The sequence below is a fragment of the Solanum verrucosum genome, unplaced genomic scaffold (assembly GCF_900185275.1).
Source record: "Solanum verrucosum unplaced genomic scaffold, falcon-dt-bn FXZP01000054.1, whole genome shotgun sequence".
Lineage (NCBI taxonomy): Eukaryota > Viridiplantae > Streptophyta > Magnoliopsida > Solanales > Solanaceae > Solanum > Solanum verrucosum.
In genome coordinates, this window is record NW_026020199.1 from 404,357 (window position 1) to 420,948 (window position 16,592).

Below are 16,592 nucleotides of genomic sequence, written 5' to 3' on the forward strand. Positions count from 1 at the left end.
CAAGGTACTTGACCTATACTCATCAAAGACTTATAGTTAGCATAGTTGCATTTACAATAAGAACAATACATAAGTTGGTTCTCTAGGCCTTTAGGGCATCGGGTGCCTGTCCGTCTCAATAGGACTTGGGCCGTGACAAAAAGTTGTATCAGAGCAGGTCATCCTAGGGTGTCTACAAAGCTGTGTCTAGTTGAGCCTTACTTATGAATGTGTTGCGCTCCACATTTATAATTGAGGGGCTGCTTAAAGATTTAGGAAATGTGACCTTTCATAATCTAGATCGTGCGATAGAGCTATGTTAAGAAGTCTGTTCCCACTGATATTATGATCTATTTCATCGAGATTATTCCTACCATAGTTAAGGTCAATGGTTGCCAAGAGGCCAACACCAACATCATCTAGAAAGAAATTTCCAGAGAAAGGTCTCTTGTTATTAAAATTCAGAGAAAGGCTTGTAAAAGTTTATGTGTTACTTGTAAGGTCTCATCTACAGTTGCATTTGTACCACTTGTATCATCTTGATTCATCTAATATAATAGGGTTATTCATAAATTGAGCAATAAATGGTTACCTAGTCATAGAGATGGACTGCCACAGTATACAACTTCTTAGGAAAATGTGACTTGGTCTTGAGTTCAAGATTTTCTCCACATGACTCTTTTATTGGTTTGAGGATCTAATCCTATAGAGGGCAGTTAGTACATTTTCAATAATGGAAATTAAGTCTTTCGGATTATGCATGTATTGGAAATAGAATTTGTTGAGTTAGCTTTGTATTAGTTAAAACATGTGGTAGAAGCATAGTGTGATATGTGAATATACGATGGTGGTATTGGTTAGAGATATTCTTAGTTGACGGATGGGGCCTAATGATTAGTCATTTTCTCGTGTATAGCTGGAATTATAAGATAGGTGTGTATGATCACCTTAGTTAGGTCAACGCGTGATCCTTATGGTTCTTAGCTAACAGGACAAGTGTTTCAATTGTTCATATAAAACTGTATATTTTCTTTTCCTACTGTGATTTATGTTTTTGTTATAGAATAGAATGTGACTAAAATATACTCTATTAGAATATTAAGAGTAGAGGAAGACGTAGCATTAATTAATCACTAGTAGAAGAGTATTTGGTTAAATAGGAAATGAAGGAGGATGGTATTTAAATACCCAAAAAATGGAAGGATGAGTTGGGTGATGTTCCCTAATAGCACAAGAAAATGACGTATGTGAGGGTTAAAGGAATAGTTGACATAGGTTATGTCTTTATTATAGAGGATTTTTATTGGGCGTGTGATGTGAAAAAATACGGAGAGAGAAAGATATATTTACTCGCGGATCCTAACCAGTTCAAAAGGTGAACTAGAAGAACTCCCTAAACAATTATTTTCTATACTTTCATTAGACAGAGAAAACATTGTAGCATTAATGTGAATTTTAGTACCCAATCTTAATAGTTAGACGAATAAAGAGGTAGATAAAAAAATTTCATTGTTAGGAGATACACTGACCAGTATTGTACCCAAGGGTGCACCTACATCACTCATACAAAATAAAGATGGATTATTATGCATGTGTATGGAGCAAACTAAATAATGTTGCAATCATATGTTGACAAAAGGAGAGGATGCTTGATCATATATGTTAATTGTTCTTATTTGGTTCATTTGCATGGAAAAGGGTTGGAGCACACTCACTTGTTATATCGTTACAGAAAATCCATTAGATAGCTAGGACATGCCTAACTTGTTAAGGTGTCTCAGAACCTCATTATTACAAAAGATTATAGGAGACTTCTCCCGCCCTTGATCCCAATGTTTGAATTTACTACGAAAGCTGCTCGATTCTATTGGCCAAAACATTAGTGAGAAAAATTCTCAAGAGTTAAAAGACAACATAGAAAATCATTTGCATATGTTTTGAGATGAATAAATAAAAACAAGTGAAACTGCACCGAGGAATTAGAACTAGTGGTAGTAGCTTTGTACTTTAGATATGGCGGAGTGTTTATATAGGATGTGTCTCCTGGTTTCAAAGGCTTTGGTTTTCTATACAATAAACATGTTATATATCCTATAGCTCAACTATTTGTACTCATATACCCTTTATGAATCAGTTTCACAAATGTTACATATGTCTTAAAATACTTGCATGTAGGTGTTATTTGCTTGGAAAAAAAACTCGCTTAGTGCTATACGTTTTATAGGACGTTGCCTTATATCGCCAATAACTTTCCCTAAATCACTTGTCCATTTTTTTTATCATTATAGATTAATTTCTCATATCCTATACGCATTATAAATTACTTTCTCATGAGTTATATGTACCACAAGTTACTTGTATTGATATCATATGCTCCATAGACCATCTTCCTATATGTTACATGCCTCATAGCCTACTTGTTTAAGCAATATAGGCCCCAAAGTTTATTTGTCCACGTGTCACACACTTGCTCATATTTCATGAAGTTTATTTATTTATGTGAAAGTTTTCGTGATCATATAACAACATATATGGTAGTCCACATTATTATGTAATAATTTTTTGTAATACATCTTCCCATGTGCTAAATGTCTTACAATTAATGTTATCTAGCTCACTTGCTTATATACTACTGATTTTTACAACATATGTCCCTATAACTCAAATGTCTATGTATCATATGTCTCTTATGTACACTTGTTAGTATACTAAAAGTACTTCTTTGTGGCTCATTGTTCACACATGTCTGCTTGCTATGTTGATTATGCATTAATATGTTATACCCCTCTACTCTGATTTACTTAAGTATTAAACACATTGGGATAAAGTTTCCCCCATATCAGGATGAACAAAAGATTTTGCCAGAAAAGGTTGGGGACCTAGTAAATTTTAGTACAACTCTTACATGTAGAAAATAGATAGGGAAAGTTTCCATGTTCCTATATTGTGTGTCTTCCCTAAACGTTTTTAACATATGCATCTATCAACGTGTTCATAGGTTTGCTTCACAATATTTAACTTGTTCTAGTATTTGCAATTCTCGTATTTGTTAGGCTGGTTTATAAAAGGAAGAGAACAATAAATTGTGGTGTACAAAATTCTTACTTAATTATATATGGCAAAGAGGAGACTTACTTTTCATTTTATTATTACATATGCTTAATCTCCTGTAACACCCTATGCCCGTACGTGGTTTTGGTCAGCTGATATGTTTTGGGTAGTTTGATTTACAAAGGGAACTCTGGCGAAAGTTCTGAAAAATAAACACAATTGACCTTGTTTTGAGCAATACCTCTCATTAGAGGACGAATGATCCAAAGGGGGGGGGGGGGGGGGGGGTGATGTAATACCCCATAACTTCCAACACATATACAACTAAGTGAACGTGAAAAAAATATTTGAACTCAAGATAGTAAAAGGTGATATTTGATATTAAAGTCATAACTGGACAAGTGTGTATTAGTATTAAGATCTTGTAAAGAAACTAAGATATGGAAAATGGTGCAAAATAGGTAAGGTGCTTGCTTGACTAAATTAAGCTACTAGGTGACAATTAGGTGCATCACCTACTTAAGGTATATGGACCAAGTAGGTGCATCACCTGCTTTGACTTATGGGCCATATGGAGGCCTAAATTAAGTGATCATTTTGAGGCAGGCCCAATTTGTCGAACAAAATCGGGAAAAATGATAAAATAATGGCAGTCCAGGGCCCAATCTTTCCAAGCCCACAAGAAATAATTTTAATGGAAAAGTAGGTGCATCACCTACTTAGATGTGTGACATAGATTAAAGACACATGGTGGCTACAAATGAAGTACAAGAAAGGTGGCAAAAGAGGACGTATTAAGGCCAAAAATCTGATACAAATATCTCATTTTCCTCTTATCCAAATTTTAAGCTCTCAAGTTCATATATTTCTCTCTCTCTTAAGATGAAATAGCCACACAATATTCCCACTAGGGTATTAAGTATTTTTCAACTCGTTTTTCCAAAGCATCCACAAGATCACCTTCTCTCCTCTATTACTACAAGTAGATTGGACAGTTGTTCAAGGGGATTGAAATAGAGATAACTATATGTGTTGGCAGCCAAGGTTCTACAGCTCTCTTCAAAATATTAAGAGAAGGTTACAAAAATAATTGAAGGAGAATAACAGATTAAGATCACCAAGGTAAGGGACTGCCACAACCTATAATTATTAGGTTATTTGAGAATTCTAGACTTACTTGTTTATTGCAACTCCTGGGATGCTGATTGAAAACCATAAATTCAAGTCTTTTTGTTATTTTGGGGTCTTGAGGACTGTTATTATATTAATTTATTTGTGGGATGTCATGGATGTACCTAGAGAATTATTGCGAAAAGTTGTTAGCGGGTAGATTTATAAGTTGTGGTGATGCACCATTAAATTAATGTTTTTGTAAGCTCACTGCCCATCCCATCTAAGGTGATGTTATATATATATCTATATATATATATATACGATGAGGACTGTGTAGGGACGACAAACCTCATGGGAAGGTTTTTTTTCATGTAAATAACTATAATGGACAGAATGTCTGAAAGAACATACTCAATTAGAAGAATTATGGGCTGGTTGCCTGGCTACTGTTTTGATGACTTGAAATATCCCGAGTTAGTTGGTAAGCTACTAAAATTAGCCTTATTTATTGTTTGTTGTAGATGAAGATTATGACGTTGAAAGACAGGTTGAGACTACGTATGCTATATGAATTGAGTTATGTAAGGCTATATGATCTAATATCTTTTGGCATGAAGTCCAATATTCTGTGTACCAACAGATTGAGACCTCTAAGTGGTCCTCATGGTAAAAGATAAAATGTTAGGGTGTACAATATCCAATGTAGCTAATGTTCTTCCTTATATAGTACAAGTTCTCAAAATATGTCAGACTACTTCTATACGTGTTCATTATCCAATATTGGTGTGTTTATTCTTCCAAGTACTAGTTGAAAAAGGGACTTTAAACATTAAGTTTCATTAGTTATCCACCAACTCAAATGAAGTTCATTGAATCAATTAGATCCTACAATATACATATTACAGGTTTTTATATGTCAGATGCATATTATGTCCATTGTTCATTTTATGTCCCCTTACGTGGAATGTACAACCCTTATTTTGGTTCTATAACGGGCTTCTTTAGTTTAGATGTTTATGCACTCTTTCATTTGATATCATATACTAAGTGTTTAGCTATCATATCATCTTATATAGTCCTTGCCTCTACATTGGAGAAGTTACAGTCTCTACTACGTGCTAAAATATCGTATGCCCCCATGTGAAATGTCAAAACATGTTATAAATGAAGCATCTTGTAAGAAGAATAACTTGCTCAATTGCTATAAATCTTAATGAATCACTTACTACATATAAGTTAGTTTCCACACGCCTTCGTGGATCACCTGTATATGTTCTTTGTGCCCAAATGAAGTTCACGAGTCATATAAGCTCCTAAGTAGCAAAACAAAGTTACATTTTCTTCCTATATTATTGTTTTCTGCCTCAATTAATTTATCCTTTCTAAATCACTAGTATATAGTCCGAAATCTCAAAAGAGTCATGAACATCAAAAGAACAATTTCAAAGATTAAAGAGACAAGGTAAAGTAAATCTATATAACTATGAGTGGCAGCTCAGGGGTTAAAATACCTAGCATGGGCCAATCCCAAATATATATAAATATGGGTGGCAACTCAGGGGTTAAAATACCTACCATGGGCCAACCCTAATTCTTGTTCTTAAGGGTGGCAGCTCAGGGGTGGTAATACCTTGCAAGGGCCGATCCCAATCTATATTATTATAGGTGGCAGCCCAAGGGGTAAAAGCCTAGCATGGGTCAATCCCGATTTATATATTTATGAGGACCGCATCCCAGAGGTTAAAATGCATAGCACGGGTAATCCTCTCCTATCACTGATCAGCTGGTCATTGTGTCTCATGCTACAAAGTCATAAAGAAAAGATGAAAAAACTTACAGCCAAGAATGCAATGTACATGATTCCCAAAGTATAACCAAAGAATGCAATGTACATGCTTCCACAAGTATAAGCAAAGGTGAATGTAATGTACATGATTCCTCAAGTATTAGCAGAGGTGATTGTTCAAAACGATACAGGTTCTACAGTTTGAGTTGATGACAAAGAGGGGTTTCCATGCCTTGAATAGTAATATACGCGCTTGGAAGGAGCTCTCAATTGGTAAATACCATGTTTGGATGATATCTTGGAGTATGGGAGGTCTAACGAAGCAAGGAAGAGCGAGTGAAGAAGCTGCCTCATTCAGCGAGAAGAAGAACACTTCAACGACTCACCTAATGCCTTAGGCGAGGGCTCCAAGCTCGCCTAAAGTGCTAGGAGCTACAGGGAAGCTTCCACATTCGGCGAGTTGGGTATCAATTGGCAACTCGCCGAGTTCCTTACATGATCACGACTTAGATCGCCAAATATTATAGAATTCTTCAAGGAAGGATCACGTCGCCGACCATGTTGGCGATTCACCGAGTTCAATAGGCGAGCCCGACCCACATCGCCCTTTATCCTTTTTGCCCCACTTTTGGGCTTGTTATGATGTAATAGCCTAAAATTATAAATAGCTAGTTTGGGTCTTCTTTTAGGTAGAGTATTTTGAAAATGAATGATTGATGAATTAGATCTTCTTTGAGAGGCTTGAGAGCTTGGTGAAGGTTCTATTGAATTTTGTTTAGAAACAGGGGTTGCTTGGAGATACCATTTCCTTGATGTCATTTTAAGACATTCGGTGCTTGATTCAGATTAATCAATTGAGGTCTTTAGGTTTAATATACCTTTAGGTTGCTTTACATTTTCTTTTCTTGTGTGTCAATCTATTTATCTTGATTAGGTGTTTGTTTGTGGATTGTAATTGGAGGTTTTTGGATTTAATACATCCTTTAGTTGTCAATTGTTCCTTCTCTTGTATCTCTTCTTCTATCTTTCTTTCTTGTCTTTGATTTCCACATTTTATCAGTAATTTATGGTGAGAATTATATCACTATTACTCTCATAAATGCTTCTAAGTCTTAAATCAAGGATCCACGAGGAGATAGATAAGATTTTCAAGCGTTCTTCCAATTTTGTCAAGAACTTTGTTTTTCCATGTATTTAAGGCACTAAATCTAATTTTATCAGTTATAGTTCATTTATTATTCTACCCAAAGTTTCAATGAAATTCTAGATACGAATTCTATTCTTATTCTGTATTTTAACTTCTTGATTATGAATTATGATATTTTATGCATTAAGATTCTTGTATTTTCTCATGAAACCTATTTATTGAGAAATTTCTCTAAAAGTCATAACTTAAAAGTTCCTATAGGTGTTTTGCCTATACATTGACTTTGAACTTAGAAACTAAGTCCATGAGCATTCCTTTAAAATGCATATTTTTGGAAAAGGTTTTTCTGAAGGACGAAGATGGTTTCTTATGCATTATTTGTTAATTGAGGATAAAAGAACATAATTGATTTGTTTTTTAAAAATCATTTTAGTAAAGTAAAGTGAAGTAAAGGTAAGTTCTCTAAAATAGGACTATTGAACATTATTGATATTTGATTATTTTGGGAGCAGTATTGAGCACTGAATTAGGTAAGACTCAATTTTTAACTAAATGGCCCATAAAATACGTAGTCTGTGTAGGATAGGATCGTGCCAACTTTTGGGTGACTCTTCACTGCCTCTTTGTAAGGAATATTAGATAGATCCATAGTCATAGTTAGCATCATATACCTCAATAATGTATATGATGGTCCTTGCAACTTGAGTGGAATGTTGTATCATTGCTAGGATCATAGTGACGGTTGTCGGTTAGAGAAGCTCCCTTACAGAGTAAATTTTTTTAATTTCATCTTTCTTTCATTGCATATCTTAATGTAAAGGAACAAATGGTTTTCACTACTTGTTTATATCTTGTTTTTCTTGAGTAAATTCAATTATCAATTCAAAATAGAAAATCCTTTTGAAAGGATAGTTACAGTCATAGATAATAATGATTATAGTTATAATGAGATTGATATAGAAGAAGATTTAGAAATAGTAAAAGAAAGATTAAGCACACCAAAAAGATTAAACTATGAAATACCCCAAATATCATCAAAAATGAGTACCTCAAGAAGAATAGATAAAACTCCACAAAAATCAATAGAAGAAGAAATAAAACCATATCATTACTACATAACGGGAGTAATGGAACAACGAAAATATGTAATATTAATAAATACAGGACAAGAAGAAAACTATATTACAAGAGAACTAGTAACAGAAGATGAAATAATTACTACTGAACAATCATGCCCTACACTACCAAAGGCATTAATATATACCGAAGAAACTACAGAAAAGGAAATAATCATTGGAGGAGTACCAATAATAATAAAGTTTAAAGTATATCAAGGGAATAAAAATATCACTTTAGGAATAAAATGGTTAGAACAAGTAAAACCATATAATTTAAAAGACAAACAGTTAACAATAAATTATAATAATAAGGAGATAATAATAAAAAGAACTTTCTCATGATAAAATCATGAAAATATATATACTTGCAAAGATAATAATAGAAGGATATTATAACAGATATTATACACCAATGATAGACACAAGAGCAAAAGCTAATATATGTAAATACAATTGCTTACCATAAGATAAATGGGAAAAATTAAAAACACCGATAGTAGTAACAGGATTTAATAATGAAGAAAGCATGATCACATATAAGGCCAAAAATATAAAAATACAAATATGGGATAAGATATTAACTATAGAAGAAATGTATAACTTCGAGCTTACAACAAAAGATATGTTATTATGAATGCCATTTTTAGAAAAATTATACCCACATAGAATAACAAAAACACACTGGTGGTTCACAACACCATGTAAACAAAAAATAGGAGCAAAAAGAGTGAATAATAAAAAACCAAAAACAACAGAATGGATAAAAGGAAGTGAAAAAATTACACAAAAGTTAGAAAATATTAAAGAAGAAGACCCTAAAATAGAATTAATTATATTCTCTATAGATAAAGTAAAACTAATCCAAGTTAAGTTAGAATTGTTATATAGTGAAGATCCTTTACAAGAATGGGAAAAATATAAAACAAAAGTAAAAATTGAGCTAATTGATAATAATAGTATAATAACCCAAAAACCATTAAAATATAATTTTAATGATTTAACAGAATTTAAGATACATATAAGAGAATTACTAGAAAAAGGGTATATACAAGAAAGCAATAGTAAGCATACAAGCCCATCATTTATAGTAAATAAACATAGTGAACAAAAAAGAGGAAAAAGTAGAATGGTTATTGATTATATAAATTTAAATGCATAAACTAAAACATATAATTACCCAATACCAAATAAAATATTAAAGATAAGACAAATACAAGGATATAATTACTTTAGTAAATTTGACTGCAAATCAGGATTTTACCACTTAAAGTTAGAAGAGGAATCTATAAAACTTACAGCATTTACAGTACCACAAGGATTTTATGAATGGAATGTATTACCATTTGGATATAAAAATGTACCAGGTAGATATCAACACTTTATGGATAACAATTTTAAACAACTAGAAAATTGTGTAGTATATATTGATGATATATTACTATATTCCAAAACACAAGATGAACATATAAGATTATTAGAAAAATTTATACATATTATAGAATATTCAGGCATAAGTCTAAGCAAAAAGAAAGCAGACATAATGAAAAAGCAAATAGAATTTTTAGGATTACAAATAGATAAAAATGGAATAAAAATGCAAACACATATAGTACAAAAAATAATTAACTCAAATGAACAACTAGATACAAAAAAGAAATTACAATCATTTCTAGGACTAGTAAATCAAGTAAGAGAATACATACCAAAATTAGCAGGGAATTTAAAACTATTACAACAAAAATTAAAGAAAAATGTAGAATATCAGTTTGATAAAAAAGACCAAACACAAATACAAAAAATAAAACTATTATGTAAAAACCTACCTAAACAATATTTTTCGGATGAAAATAAAAAATTTACTTATATAGTAGAATCAGACGTCAGTGAAAAAAGTTATGGAGGAGTCTTAAAATACAGGTATGATGAAAAAAAATAGAATATCATTGCAGATATTATTCAGGAACATTTACTAATACGGAAATAAAATGGGAAATAAATAGGAAAGAATTATATTCAGTGTATAAATGTCTACTATCATTTGAACCATATATTCTATATAACAAATTTATTATAAGGACAGATAACACACAAGTAAAATGATGTCTAACAAGAAAAATACAGGATTCAGTAACTACAAAAGAAATGAGAAGATTGGTATTAAACATATTAAATTTTACATTTACTATTGAAGTAATAAAAACTGATAAGAATGTTATTGCAGATTACTTATCAAGACAAAGCTACTCAAACTGAGAAAGAAAATACAATTGAAGATACACTCAAAGCCATTACTACACTTTGTATAAAAGTGGACAGTATGGACAATGAGATACAAAAGCTAAAGACTAATGAAGATAATCTAAAGTCTAAAGCTAATACAGGTAAGCAACATGACTGTAAAAATGCGGAGCTAAGCCAATCGGAAGACTTTAAAAATCCAGAGCTAAAAGGTGACGTTGGGAAACACCTTAAAACCCATAATATTTGTTTAAATACAGTTGCAGGTACAAGTAAACAAGTTAGTAAAAAACACCATAAGAATACAAACTTAAACCAGCTATTTGAAAAACCATTTACTCCAAAAATGCCAAGAAACACATTGACTATGGAACCACAAACCTCTACCTATGCAGATAGCCTACAGAATGAGAAAAAATTATATAACCATGTCACGAGAACATATATTGAAAATATGTAGAAAATCCAAACCTATTTAAACCGTAATCCTAGATCCACTACAACCAAAGAACCAAGTCAAGACTACCTAACCCAAAAATTACAAGGTTATAACAAGTTAATCACAAAACCAAAAACTAACGCCAAATTAGTAAGAACATGTTACAATTATGGACTATTCAATACCGTATACACATACGATGGAGAAGAAATATGTGGAATAACAGAACTACACAAGGCATTCATTACATATAAAAGAGTTACCAAGGGAAATTTATTTTATGTAAAGTCTAATACAGCACCAGCGGAGATATTATACGAAGAGATAAAACCCCCAATTTAAGTTATTAAAATAGGACTAACCAAAGATATGATTATACCTGAAGATATTGGACAACAGGAAGAAATACAAAAAATAGAGATACCAAGTTTTTATAACAATAAAAGAATAATTGGTATATCAATTATTATACAAGAGTTAGCAAACAATTATTTGAACGGAAATGTTATATGGAGTTACTACTCTAGAGATCAGTTAATGATATATTTAAATTCGAGAGAACTAAGAAGAACAGATATGGCTGAAGTCCAGTGATGGATTTTATCAATATTAAAACCAGAAGAAAGACCTACGACAAGAGCACTCAAAGCAAGATTTATTTCGCCAGATATTGCAAGCTAATTGGACACAAATATCCAGATCATATATGTTCAAAATGCAACGGAGAAGATAATGTGATACCAGATGTCTAGCTAGAATGATACAAAAGAAAACGCAAAAACAAGATAGGAGAAAAGACAAAAGAAGTGGCAGGCAAGTTATGAAGATAAGTGGAAGAAAAAGAAGACAAGTTATGAAAAGTCCTAAAGTAAATAGTAGAAAGATAAAGTAGAGTCAAAAGTTTTTGACTTGTTGTGTAAATTAATGTAAAGTAATGTAGTAAATGACAATGTCAAATAAAGTATAATAGGATAGGTGTGTAAGGATAAAGCAAGGTAGATTAGTAAGTAGACAAGTGTAAAGTGGGTAGGTGTGGTAGGTGGTGTGCATATTAATAATGATGACAAGTGTATGAATGGTAGGTGGTGAGCATTATTAATAGGACAAGTGTTAAAGTAGTAGGGAGGCATTATTGTAAAGTAAGTGTGCAGTATAGTACGTGCATTATTGTGCACTACTGTAGACATAGGAAATTCCTTTCTATATAAAGGAAGGTATATGTAACATAAGGGGCAAGTCTTGAATAAACAAAGCTTTCTTAATAAACACTCTCTCAAACATTTAAATACTTAATAGATAATGGAACAACCTTCAGATATCATGGATAAGCAAGAGGCAAAGGTATATTGTTCAAAAAATATGCAAAACTAATTTCATATATTCTTGAATATCATATATATGATTGAATAAATTTATGTTAGTTATTATGTATTAGAATTATTTGAATCATGATTTCTAGTTTATTAGCACACTAGAAACAGGGAGAAAACTTTATACTATGTCATCCTAATGTTGAAATCAGTAGGCAAGGAAAGTTGTTTAGGGGAGTAAACAAAGTTGAGGCGCTGATAAGAAGGAAGTATCCGCTAAAGTACGATGTTAGTAGTGACAGGAGAACATGATAAACAAATAATCTAATTCATAATGATCTAATATGAATTTAATCAATTATGAATATGATAGGAAGGAATAATTGAAAATAAAAAACCTACATGATAAAGAACATGACTACATACATGCATGATGAAATGATAAAAAACTATGAAACTTTAATCTTATATTACTTAAAGGTATAAAAATAATTGAATTAAGAAGAATCATATGGGAAAAAATATTTAATGATAACTAATCAGAAGATATATTAAACCAACAATGGTATGAAATAGACCTACATGATTTAGACCTCGAAAGAATATAATGGTATGATTTAGAAATAAATTCAGATTAAAATGAACTACGAATATTACAATACTGGACAAAAGCTATGGAAAATATAAAATTAATAGAACAATTAATGGAAAATAATTTATACATGTATCTAAGAACCCAAAATATGTTATATCTAGAATATATCATAAATAATATTGAAGAGATATCAAGATTAAGACCCTTGAAAACAGAATATTATAATAAAATCTTTAAGATGAATTCCTCACCTACCACATTTCCACCTACCACACTACCAAAAATATGAATTTCTCAGTCACCAACTCCGCACCCCCGAATAATGGATGCATCAACAAATAATTAATGATGCAGAAAATGCTCACATACACATGGCACAAAACCTCACTATCAATTCCTAACTATCAAGTTTTATGCATCCATATTAAGTATAGTTGTCACATTCCTATTCATTCATTGCCATACACAGATCCTCAACCATCATTAAAATCAAAGATACGTTGATGTCAAATAAAATATAACATATATTGTCACTCTTTACTACTACAACTATTTTTTCATTTTTATTGAGCCACGTCTCTACAACACTTATAGTACTAGGAATATTGTACATCAGTGATGCCTAGGCTACAGAGTCTGTATATGGTGTTGAAGCTTTTTTATCTCCTGAAACATTAATAGTGGTAGGGGTAGTGGCTGGCGCACTAAATGAGACCTCAAGACTTTCCTCTGAAGCTGGTTGTGTAGTACTTAGAGTTTGAGACTCCATCAAAACATCAACTCCACTTGTAAGTCCTACAACTACTGGCATTGAGCTGGAAGAAGCATCACTCATACAAGCTCTCAACACAAATAACCATAGTTGCTCATCAACCCCTGACCTCCTCTGAGCTTCCAATGTATCTTTTTGCAAACTCAATAAGTCAATAGCTGACTCTTCCCTCTTCACCTCCATAATATCTACAACTGAAACTATCTTTATTTTGCTCTTTTTTTACGTATGAGCTAAAAATCCTAAAAGTAAAAAATGAATTGTACTGGAGTCCTTAATGCAGAATCTACTATGTCCATATGTGTTGTTTCATTTCTCAAGTTTATTTGCTGAAGTCCATATTAATCTTCATTTTCTCTTTTTCTCTTTTTTTCTGGCCATAAGATTTCTACAAAATTATAAGAATCAAATAGGGAAAGGACAATGAACATGAAAATGACAATGCTAATACCATTATATACAGAAACTATATGTTTCATTTTGACTTCCTCACCTTTTCTTACCAATATTTGAAGGGATGTCATGTTCAGGTAAGTAGTGAACATCTCACCAATTTTTAATGTAAACCCCCTTGCAAGATTCAGTACATGTCCCAACTATATATTGTTTTATGAACTTGTTAACTCGAATATGTGGTTTATGTCACAGTGTCACCTACAAATTAAACTCGTTTAACGAACATGCATATATAACATCAATCTCATTAATTATTCTAATATAATTTTCTTGAGCTAACCTGCAATGTTTCTTTACTTTGGCTTAATTTCCTCTTTGTTTCACGAACATGTAACAACCGGATTTGGCCATTATTGAAAAGCCAACGGGGAAAAATTTTGGGTCGAAAAATGTTTTCTTAGTATCTTGAAATTTCCTAACCTAGTCCAGATTTGGATGAAATTGGAGTCATTAAGGTGTAGGGATATATGGTAACAATTGGGTAAGTTATTTATGATTTTGATTGCATGAGTAGTTAGATAAGTCGTTAAGGAATCTGTACGACTTTACAGAACTGAATTCAGGTGAGTAGAACTCCCGAAATTGATCATTGCGTGAACGGTATTTTCTGAGTGTCGTTGGTTTAAGGTGTGTTGTGAAATGGGGGTCTTGGAATTATTAAAATAGGTCACTAGTTCCGTGCAAGCAGTTGGGGCGGGAGTTTTGCAGCCAAGGCGCCCTACAGCTGGGTGAGGGCCGCTGTGGCAGCTTATACGCGACTTAAGGTCGTAAATAAACCCCAAAATGACTTTATTCTGCACTTTTCAAATTTTAGACCTAAGGAACGAACCCCATGTGACTATTGATAGATTTCCAGCATTCTTGAAGCTAAAGATAAGCTTTTCACTCCCCAAATCTGTTTTTCGATCCTTAGAACGTAATAGAATGGGTAATTATCGATTGGGGAGGGGGGAGTTTGATCTAGATTCTATGGTGGAAAAAACACTATATTGGGTACTTGGGATCCTGAGTATCATCTAGGGTTGTTAGAATTGTTAGTAATCTGGGTAATTAGGGATTGTTTATTGATTCCCGTGTTATATGATTATTTGTAGACAAAGAATAAGCGGAACGAATCCGGAAAGGGAAGGATCATGTTTCTTAGGGTTTCAAACTTGTTTCGAGGTAGGTGATGGTTGTGATACTATGATTGTGTGATGTATGTTTGTTATTGCTTCATTATGATATATGTATGTATGCGAATGTTGCATTATTGATCACATTAATCCTAAATGAGGATAGATAAATGATAAATGCCATGAATCATGTCTTGTTTGTATGATTATGAGAATATACTTATGATTGTGATTGTGGCTTGTTGAATGGATCGGTTGCCACGTTTCAGCATAACTAACTTGGATCGGTTGCCACGTTTCGGCTTAACTATGTGATCAGTTTCCATGTTCCGACATAATTAATGGATCAGGTACCATGTTCCAGTAAGCTAACAGTTTGGGTTTGGGTTCCTTGACAGGACCAATAATTTGATATAATTATGTGTCTTGAGAAATGTGAAGCTATACCTTATTCGTAAATGTTGATAATATTGTATATGTTCGATATATTCATGTTATTATATTGTTATAATGGCTTGCTTATGTTGCATTTAGTGGGATAATTGCGTCATCCTACAAGTACAATGTGGTTGTGTAATGATACTGCACTTTCTCTTTCTCTGTTGAGTACAGGGCATCTTCAGGCGGCTATTGACAAACCTCGTCTATAAGATCAATGAATGCTTCAAATTCAAGGGTTAGCCAGTTCTTTAGGGTTTCCATGTGTTCTCTTTCCGTCTATGTCCACATTCCAAGCTAAGACTTGTTCTAGTTATTATTAGTTCATTATTTTGGGGCAGTATCCCTTCTTGTTTAGACTTTTGGTTCATTGTTAGATGTTTTGGTACATTGACTTTCAAGTTCTAGGTTATTTCTTCCACGTTATTTAGTTCATTGTTAGACTTTTGTTGGAGTTTTTGGGAACTCTGTATTTCTTCCTTAGTATTTAACTTGCTTCCGTAACTTAAATGTCTTAGTTTTTAGATTAGTTGCTTGGTTTGGATTGCAGTAATGGTTGTCCTACCAGAGAGTTAGGGTGGGTGCCAATCACGATGGTCGGGGTCGTGACATACTTGGTATCAGAGTCTAGGTTCGTTAATCTCAATGTAGCAAAATGAGTCTAGTAGAGTCTCATGGAACGGTACGGGGACGCCTTTATTTTTCTTCGAGAGGCTATAGGACTTAAGGAAATCTCTGTGTTTTTTCTTGTCTCCTTTCGTGCTATAACTTTATTCCAATTAGTATCTGTCGATTCAAATCGGTATCTAACGTCCTTCACTCTTCTGTCCGTAGATGGTTCACACTAAATACAACAACATCAGGCCCATAGCTCCCATCAATGCTCCAGCTGACGAATCTACAACGAGAGGTCGCGGTCAAGGCAAGGGTAGAGGAAGAGCTAGGGGTAGAGGTTGAGGAAGAGTAGCTCCTGCTAGAGATGGGGTACCGATCGAAAATGCTCCCCAAAATGAGTCCCCTCCCGTACATCATGAA